Below are 10554 nucleotides of genomic sequence, written 5' to 3'. Positions count from 1 at the left end.
CCGATCGTTCAAACTGCTATATTGCACCTTTGAATCGACTCATAGCAGCTAATCGAAAACTATGTAGATTTAATCAGCACACACATTATTCCCTTCTGTATAATGCAGTAACTGTTCTTTCTATGCTTGGGTGTATGCTGGAAATGCAACCTGAGCCCAAAACAGAAGGTTGCAAATGTGAAATAAATCTAATATTTGATTCAAATAACTTAAGTATCAAGCAATAAATGTTTGTGAGAGAGGTAGGTGGGGGTGGACAGAAGATAATAATAATTATAAGATATAGATAAAAGTATATTTTGTGTGCTCTTACACAACCTTGGGGTAGGCAGAAGAGGCACATGCCTAGGGCACAACGAAAACGACGGCTCCACGTACCTCTATTTTCCCCTACCCCTGGTCAAGACCCCTTTTCCCCCACTGGCATTCTGCGCATTCCTCGGTGCCCGGTTCCCTGTGGAGGGGACGAAGCGGCTGGCCTGATTGCCTTGGGCACCCAGCCGATTTGGCCTGGACCTGCCTTTACAGACTAAAGTCAAATTAACCTTTCAACAATTTTTCCCAACATTTTCACATTTCACAACTTTTTTGTCTTTAATAATGTTTTTCTCTATAGGTTGTACAGAAAATAGCCACGCCCACTTTTTAACAATTTTTTTTAAAGATTATCAATAGAGACGGAAAAATTACGTAAAATTGGTCTGTGAAGTCTGTCACAAAAACCCTTTTTATACAATATTTATACAACATTTTCCTTTACCAACATTTTTGTGAATTCCCCCCTATGGATTTTGGGGCAGAAGGGTTGCTGCCTATGTGCTGCTCCTCATGGATACAGAGTAGGCAGTATTATATTCACTGGTGCACTGATGAGCATTTTTCTGGCCTACATGGTGGAGGGCTGATAATGGAAGTCAGTGTTGACCACTCCCTGTTTAAAACCACACCCATGTTACCACAAGACAAAGCGCACATTAATGGTGGCAGCACGCCAAAAACCAAATGGTTGGTGATATGCATTGGTGATACTCATATGTGAAAAAAGTTAAGTCATGTTAAGACCCTTAAATCAATATGCCTCCTCCCCTGTGGATAACCCAGCACCCCCAGCACATTATAAACACCTTAGGGGCGCCTAACAATAACTTTCAAATGCTAACAAACCCCCAGAAAAAATACCAGGCTTATGTTCCACAGGCAGAGCAGGGTACACAGATAAGGTTGCCACCTATCCGGTTTTGACCTGGACAGCCCAGTATTTTGAAGGGCTGCCCGGGTCAAAACTTCCTGGACAGATTTCCAAATAAAACCGGGCAGGATTCCCTTGATTGACACGTCGATTGGGCAATTGCCGCATCATAGCTCCGCCCCCTGATTCACTGATGCTCCCATCTACATCACAGCCCCACCCCTGACGTCACGGCCCTGGCCCCCTGCCTGGTCTCCATCGTTTCGAAAGGTGGCAAACCTACACACAGGGGCAGAGTATGGTACACACAGAAAGCATAGGGTGGCAGAGTATGGCACACACAAGGAGCATATGACAGACAGAGTATGGCACACCCAAGGAGCATAGGGCAGGCAGAGTATGGCACACACAGGTAGCATGGGGCAGACAGAGTATGGCACACACAGGTAGCATGGGGCAGACAGAGTATGGCACACACAGGGAGCATAGGGCAGGCAGAGTAAGGCACACACAGGGAGCATAGATCAGGCAGAGTAAGGTCCATACAGGGAGCATAGGGCAGGCACAGTATGGCACACACAGGGAGCATTGGGCAAGCAAATTATGGCATACACAGGGAGCATAGGACAGTCAGAGTATGGCACACAGGGAGCTTGGGGCAGGGGTGGTTGCGACCTGCTGCCACTTGGACAGTCCTTAGGTAAGTGAATACAATCTCTGGGGGGGGGCATAACTTTTGGCATCCCCCCAGTGATTGTTGTGTTTCCTTCTCCTTTAAATCCATCTCCTTTAAATGCAGTGTTAAAGTACACAAAACAGCTCCAATAAACTCACATTTCATTCACCTAATAAGTAATTAATGGTGAGCCTATAGTTTAAGCTATTTCATAAGTAAGCATATTGCTGTGTTTAAATACAGCTAATCTACTGCCTAAGAAAATCCACTCTTCCCAAAGCACAACAGATATATAATAATTACACCAGGGTCCCTGTTTAAATATAAGTATCAACTTTTCGATTATGTTAAATGAAGAATAAAAACACAATACTGTATGTCACTAAAAAAGCCTATCTGAAGCCTCTCCGATTTGCCTCAGAGGGGGAAAAATTCCTTCCTGATTCCAATATGGGAATTGGACCAGTCACTGGATCAACTTGTACTATGAGCTATCTTCTATAACCTTGTATTTACGCACATGCTAAAAAGCAATCCAATCCCTTCTTAAAGCTATCTAATACATCAGCCATTCAGGGAGAGAATTCCACAGCTTCACTGTTCTCACTGTAAAAACCCTTTTTGAATATTTAGATGGAACCTCCTTTCTTCTAATCGGAATGGGTGCTCTTGTGTCAGCTGGAAGGACCTACTGGTAAATGAATCATTAAAGAGATTATTATATGATTCCTTTATATATTAATACATAGATATCATATTTTTCAGTGTAAACAACCCCAACTTGGCCAGTGTTTCTTCATACCTTTTACCAGTTTAATTGCCCTTTTCTGCACCCTCTCCTATTCAATAATATCCTGTTTGAGCACTGGAGACCAAGGGGTGTATTTGTAGTAACCAGCTTTTGTGGAAATTTTGGTTAAGGGCATTCCTGCTATTTTTGCCATTGCCTTGTGATTCATTTCCTGTTCCTGTTTTCCCTCTTCCTGTCTAAGCTGACAGCAAGTGTGGAGCAGGGCTGTGTTACCTGCCATGTTCAATAAATGTATAAAGTTCCAGTGCTGGTCTGACTGCTTCACCTGAACTAACACAGCAGTATCATTTAACCCACTGCTAGCCAAGCAGTTTATCACAGTATTATTTAACAAAGAGTGAAGTTAGAGATCACCACAGTCCTCTAGAGTGAAATTCCACCACTTTCCATTCATTTCTATTGGATTTTTAAAAGGGTTAAAGTGAAAGTTCATCCTTTGATAAATACTCATTTCAAAATCCCATAGAAATTAATGGAGAGTGGCGGAATTTCACTCTAGCAAGACTGTGGCGATCTTTAACTTCACTCTTTGATAAATATATATAAACATAACTGTACAGCATATTCTAGATGGGGCCTTACCAAAGTTCTATAAGTGGAATAATAACCCCTTCCTCCCACTAATCTAAGCCCCTTTTAATACAGCTCAAGACCTTGTTTGCCCTTGCAGCTGCTGATTAACATTGCTTGCTACATACAAGTACAAGTACAAGTCCACAAGGACTCCATTTTTCATTATGGATTTACCGAGTGCAGCCCCATTAAAGCTGGCCATACATATGGAGATCCACTTGTTTGGTGAGGTCGCAAGGATGTTGAATCCTGCATGTAATTAATTGGGCTGTATAGTACAGTACTTACAATACCCTCCCCTAAGTCAATAATAAACAAGTTTAAGGTCCCCTGACAGACCCCCACTAAGAACCTTACTCCAAGAAGAGAATGTACAATTAACAACCCTCTATACCCAATCCTGTAGCCAGTTTCCTATACATGTGCAAACGACTCCATTAAGTGCAACAGACCTTAGTTTAGAAATCAGTTGCTGGTGGGGCACTGTATCAAACTCCTTGGCAAAATCCATATAGATCACGCCAACAGCACTCCCCACTATCCAGCTTCTTACTAACCTCATCATAAAAAGCATTTAAATTTGTCTGACATGACCTATCCTTCACAAAGCCATGCTGAATACTGCTCATAATGCCATTTTCCAGAACATAATTTTAAATATAATCCCTTAACTAGCCTTCAAATAATTTGCCCACCACAAATGGCAAACTTATTGGCCTATAATTGCCAGGCTGAGATCGTAATCGTTTTTTAAATATAAGAATTACATCAGCTTTCCTCAAATCCATAGGTACCATACCAGATGAAAGCGAGTCTGAGAAAATTAGAAATACAGGCCGGTCTAAAACTGAACTAAGCTTTTTCAATATCCGAGGAAGTATTCCATCTGGCCCTGGCACCTTGTTCACATTCATTTTGAGTAAAGCTTCATGCACCATATTCTGTGCCAGCCACTGACTACACTGTGCTCAGCCAACAGTGCAGTGGTTCTTAACACTTCTACATTTACTTCCTACGGGAATTAGGCATGCACTGAATCCACTATTTTGGGATTTGGCCAAACCCCTGAATTTTTTGTAAAAGATTTGGCCGAATACTGAACCGAATTCAACTCCTAATTTGCATATGCTGGGAAGGGAGAAAGAGAAATAAAGTCACGTGATTTTAAGGATTTGGATTTGGTTTGCCCATTTGATTAGGCTGAATCCAAATCCTGCTGAAAAAGACCAAAACCTAGGCGAATACCGAATCAAATCCTGTATTTGTGCATCCTTAAAGGGAATACATTGAGAACAGTAATGAGTTAATATCATTTTCAATGACAACCATTTCTGTTTTGAGCTTTTAGCAGAAAACATAATGCTGCAATCCATGCTAGGAAGGACAGTCCTTAAGGAGTTAATTGCTTTTCTGAAATGTAGGGTCATTGTTGCCACAGTTTATAAATGTTGTTTGTACCAAACATTCAGCCATGTTTCAGCAACACCAATCATATTTCCCCTCCAGCAACAGCACCTACAGTTCTCCCATTTTACCACAGTCAGGCTCCATGCATTTAAAAACATACAATAGTGGCATCAGTACAATAATTTTCCATATACAAAATGTGGTTCTCCCTATCTTTATCAGTACCCCCAACCAAGTCTCCTCTCCCATTTTCCCCTACTATGCCCACACCTAGTTTAAAATCTCCTTCGAACCTATAGCCATCTTTTCCCCCAAAGCAGCTGCACCATCATCATTTAGGTGCAGCCCATCCCTGGAAAAGATCCTCTAGCAATTGAAAAATCAGCCCAGTTCTCCAGAAACCTTCCTACACCAATCTCTCCACACATTAAACTGCCTAAGCTCCTGCTGCCATATTATTGTTGCTCGTGGCAAAGGTAATATGAGAAAATTACCTTGGAAGTCCTCGTCCTTAACATTTTACCTAGTTTGTAATATAAATGTTTAGGACTCCCCCCCTCTAACTTTGTCTTTAGTACCTACTGTATGTGTAGCAAGTCTGCTGGGTTTTCCCCTAGCCACTCCAAATAATATTCCAATCATTCCACCGCATGCTAAACCCTACCACCTGGCAAGCAGCAGACAGTTTGACATGTAGGCTCCTTGCAAAAGATGACCCCATCCACCTTTCTAATAATTGAATCCCCTATAACTAAAACCTCACAATGATGCTGGAAAAAGGACATGGCACTCTGCATATAAAGAGTGAACTTTGCACTTGCTCCATAAATGGATCCTACAGCCTCTCTTACGCAAAGAAACAGCCTCCCACTTTAAAGCAGTGGACAAAATTAGTCAATAGCAGGCTGGACTGGAGCAATGGGGGTTGATGCGCAGGAAATTAGAAAAAACTATTGTATCTCCTGTGCATCCCTAGTGTTTCTGAACCAATGTGGATGTGGTTGGGCAGCATGCAGCCCCCTAAAATTCTGTGCCCTATGCCCGGCCTTGGTAGCTTCTCCACATACATGCATCAAACAACTTCCCACTGCTTCCTGTTACAAATAGAACCTTCATTTTTTCTTGTCAATTGATCAGTGATTGATTCAAGAAAACAGATCATCACAAATATTGGTGCTAGGTAAAAGATGTAAAAAGAATTTAAAACAACCCAAGACATTTTGGTGAACAACTTTCTCATTTAATAGTGTTAGCAATACTTGATTTTTCAGGTTTTTAGTTTTAGGGTAGGTACAGTATAAGAGCCATGTGCATAGAGCACAAGGTGGGGGGCACTAGGTCTGATATTTGGACTGGCACTGCACTGTTAGTAACAGTATAAGAGCCATGTGCATAGGGTGCAAGGTGGGGGGGCACTAGGTCTGTCGACCCCTGGTTTGGCTTTCTGTAACTCTGGCTGCTGGTTGAGGCAGTTGGCCTAGAGCACAGCAGGATTTGCTCAGTGGTTTCAAGAGGTGAGTTGCACTCTACCCCATTCCCCCACCTCATTGGCAGAGACAATTGAGGGGTTGCCTTAGGCACCCTTGTCATTTGGACTGGCACTGCACTGCTGCACAAGAGTTCCTTTAAAAATAATTTAGGCACTGCAGTTATAAGTTTTAACTAAACAAACAAGACATCATGAAATATGCATTTCTTTTAAAAGCATGGAAACAAAACAAGTTACTTTTCCGATACTGAGATCATTTCTAAAGGTTGTTTCATCCAGGAGTAATTACAGCAAAAAGTGAGCAGTGCAGGAAACTAAATTTCCTTATTGTTTGTCTTCTTTGGTATTTGTGATATTTGATTTCTACATTTCTACTGTCCTTTTTTTGTAAAGTGCTGCATATTTTGCAACACCAAATGCAAATTTGGCATCACAGAGCAAGTATTTTATACTAGGGCCATGATGAACCCTTAATGGCCCTAGCATAAGGGTTCAACAAGGCAGTAAACTTCAACTGATATTTTGAACTGAACAGAATAGTAGAATACTGCGATAATCCCTCCAGCGGGATAGCGTATGCTCCAAGACAAACAACATGCAATACAGGTAGCCAGCAGCAAAGATTCACAACTTCAAAGGATAGTTACCCTCTCACTAGGTAATATACCCCCTTTGATGGAGAGCACTAGGTCCTGGGTATTCAGATAAAACGATACTCCCGCGTGCTAGGCGCTGATCCAGGACACCATGTGAGGACACAATCGTTTATGTTGAAATGTCGGCTTTATTGGAACAAACACACAGGGGGAATCTTGCGGTGGGTATACTGGGCTGACTTATGCGTTTCTTGCCGGATCTCCCGGCACTTCCTCAGAGTCAGTCAGTGACTCTGACAAGAAGGCTGCAAACAACTCAAAATTGAAGGCTGGACATCTCCCATTGACTCAAACAGCAATTTAGCAGTTTTTAGGTGGCGAATATTCGAATTTGAGTTCTTAAAGGGTCAGTGTATGATAAATCTAGAAAATCTAATTAAAATTTTTTAAAAACTCGAATCAGATTTGAATAACTCCCTAGTCGAATTTGACAGTTTTGATCATAAAAAAACTCGAAAATTTGAATTTCAAATTTTCAATTCAACCCTTGATTAATCTGCCCCTTAGAGGCACATTTATCAATGGTCCAATTTGGAATTCATGTAAGTTTTTTAAACTCCCTTAAATTAGAATATATTCGAAACTCGACTGGGGGGTTATTTAAGAAAAAAATCAAAAATCTTAAACTCTGACTAATTTTTTCAGACCTGTAAACCCAAATCAAAGTTAGTGGCTGACTGAGGGTATGATCCATAAAGCTTTAATAAAAATTTATGTAAACAAGGTTCCAGGGCCTGATGGCATACACCCCCGGGTTCTAAGAGAGCTTAGTTCAGTTTTAGACCAGCTCTTATTTCTGATTTTCTTAGATTCACTTTCATCTGGTATGGTACCTATGGATTGGAGAAAAGCTGATGTCATCCCAATATTTAAAAAGGGATTACAATCTCAGCCTGGCAATTATAGGCCAGTATATTTGACATCTGTGGTGTCTGAAGGCTTGTTAAGGGATCACATTCAAAATTTTGTCCAAGTGAATGACATTATGAGCAGCAATCAGCAGGATAAGGCAGGATAGGCCATGTCAGACTAATTTGATTGCTTTTTATGATGAGGTAAGTAAGATGTTGGACAATGGGGGGCAGAAGATATGATTTATTTCTAAACTAAGGTCTGTTGGGCTTAATGAAGTCGTTTGCACATGGATCGGAAACTGGCTACAGGATCAGGTACAGAGGGTGGTTGTTAATGGTACATTCTCTACTTGGAGTAAGGTTCTTAGTGGAGTCCCTCAATGCTTGGTATAGGGTCCACTTTGATTTAACTTGCTTATTAATGACTATGGGGAGGGTATTGTAAGTATTGTATCAGTGTTTGCAGATAGCTTACAACAAAGGTTCCTGATTCGCCAGCCTCTCCAATTTTATTATTTGTAAATGCATAGTTCTTGATGTGATCATATGTGTGAATAAAATTTATGAATAAAAGACTGTGAGTGAAACCATCCTGTGAAGCATTTCTTCACAGGAAGGTTTTACTCACAGTCTTTTATTCATAAATTTTATTCACAACAAGAACTATGCATTTACAAATATTAATAGTACTTTAATGCTCAGGCAAGCATGATATATATTGTATTAATAATTATGTGTTGTACAAACATTTTTTAATTTTTCTTAATTGTGATGGCTATTTATAAGATGTGTGCACGCTATTTTGCATGTCTGACGAAGGGGTCTGCCCCCGAAACGTTACATCACAGGACTTGAATTAAACACGCAGGGGTTCGGCCCGCTTCACCTGCTGTCGAGTATTTGGTGATTTTTTGTTCTCAGTGTTTGCAGATGACGCAAAATTATCCAACCCAATAAATTCCTTCCAGGACATGGCATCCTTGCAACAGGATCTTGACAAACTGGCAATCTGGGCAGCTAAGTGGCAAATGAGATTCAATGTTGATATATGTAAAGTCATGCACCTGGTATGTAAAAATATCCAAGCCACTTATACCCTAAATGGGACTGCACTAGGCAAATCCATTATGGAAAAGGACCTTGGAGTCCTTGTAGATTATAAACTTGGCTGTAGCAAGCAATGCCAGTCAGCAGTATCAAGGGCAAATAAGGTCTTGAGCTGTATTAAAAGAGGCATTGATTCACGACAGGAAGCGGTCATTCTTCCACTTTATAGAGCACTGGTAAGACCCCATCTAGAATATGCCGTACAATTTTGGTCTCCATCACTCAGGACATTTTTGTATTAGAGAGGGTACAGAGAAGGGCAACTAAGCTGGTAAAAGGTATGGAAAATCTTAGCTATGAAGAAATACTGGCCAGATTGTGGATGTTCACGCTAGAGAAGAGGCGTTTAAGGGGTGATATGATAACTATGTATAAATATATAAGGGGATCATATAATAATCTATCTAATGCTTTATTTACCAGTAGGTCTTTCCAGCTGACACAAGGTCACCCATTCCGTTTAGAAGAAAAGAGGTTCCGCCTAAATATTCAGAAGGGTTTTTTTACAGTGAGAGCTGTAAAGATGTGGAATTCTCTCCCTGAATCAGTTGTACTGGCTGATACATTAGATAGCTTTAAGAAGGGGTTGGATGGCTTTTCTGCAAGTGAGGGAGTACATGGTTATGGAACATAGCTCATAGTAAAAGTTGATCCAGGGACTAGTCATTTTGGAGTCAGGAAGGAATTTTTTCCCCCTTTGAGGCAAATTGGAGACGCTCCTCTGGATCAATTGCAGTTAGGCAGGTTAGAAAAAAAGTTAAAAGTTTGAACTTGATGGACGTGTGTCTTTTTTCAACCTAACTTACTATGTTACTTCCTGTGTAAGCCCTGATATGTAGTGCACCTATGCCAGTCCTCGTGCCAGCAGTGATTTTATCCAGCTCCACTGGCATAGAGACATCATTGCTGTGTGCATAATCAGTCTTTTCTAGCATAAACTAATATTTATTACATCGCTTAGCACTTATTATAACTGATGACAATACTCCACCATTTATAGCTATATAATTTACAGGACATTCGTGATTCTTTTGTATTATGATATTCTAAAATGCCTTTATTTATCCATTAGCAGAGACCAATACTGCAACATTTCAGGTCTTACCTTGACCCTTTCTCAAGTTTGAAAAAGGGTCAAGGTATACCTGAAACGCTGCAGTACTGGTTTGTGCCAATGGATACATAAAGGCATTTTAATTAAATTAATTAAAAATTGTTGGTCCAGTGACGTGAACACAGTGGGACTTGCACCCTGTAAAGTAGTTATGGTTGATCTCAATGTTATTAATAGGGTTGCCACCTGGCCAGTATTTTACCGGCCTAGCCGGTAAAAATGATGGTTGATCCCAATGTTATTAATAGGGAAAAAAGATAAATATATAGGAAGGCGATATTTTTTTCCAGAAAAGGTGGCAACCCTAGTTATTAATAGGGAAAAAAGATATATAGAAAGGCTGGTATTTTTTTCCAGAAAAGGTGGCAACCCTATGTGTTACGGACTACTAAGCATTAATGTATTATGATATATTATACAGGTTATTCATGACGTTTATCAAAATAATGGTAATTTGGAAACATTTTTAATAGGAGCTTTTTACATTGAAATTACAAATAAAGATCCTGTAGGGTAGGCAGCAAAATATATTTATTTTGATATATTTTTCAATATAGGCAATACATTATATAAGGTCTCAGTAATGCAGAGTTGATCAACATTATCCCCCATGACATGGCGTCAGTTGAAATTTCACCTTAGGAACAAAAAGCTAGCCTGCACCCCTATACACAGAGG

This window comes from Xenopus laevis, chromosome 7L (genome assembly GCF_017654675.1).
Source record: "Xenopus laevis strain J_2021 chromosome 7L, Xenopus_laevis_v10.1, whole genome shotgun sequence".
In the NCBI taxonomy this organism is placed as follows: domain Eukaryota; kingdom Metazoa; phylum Chordata; class Amphibia; order Anura; family Pipidae; genus Xenopus; species Xenopus laevis.
This window is presented reverse-complemented; position numbering follows the sequence as displayed.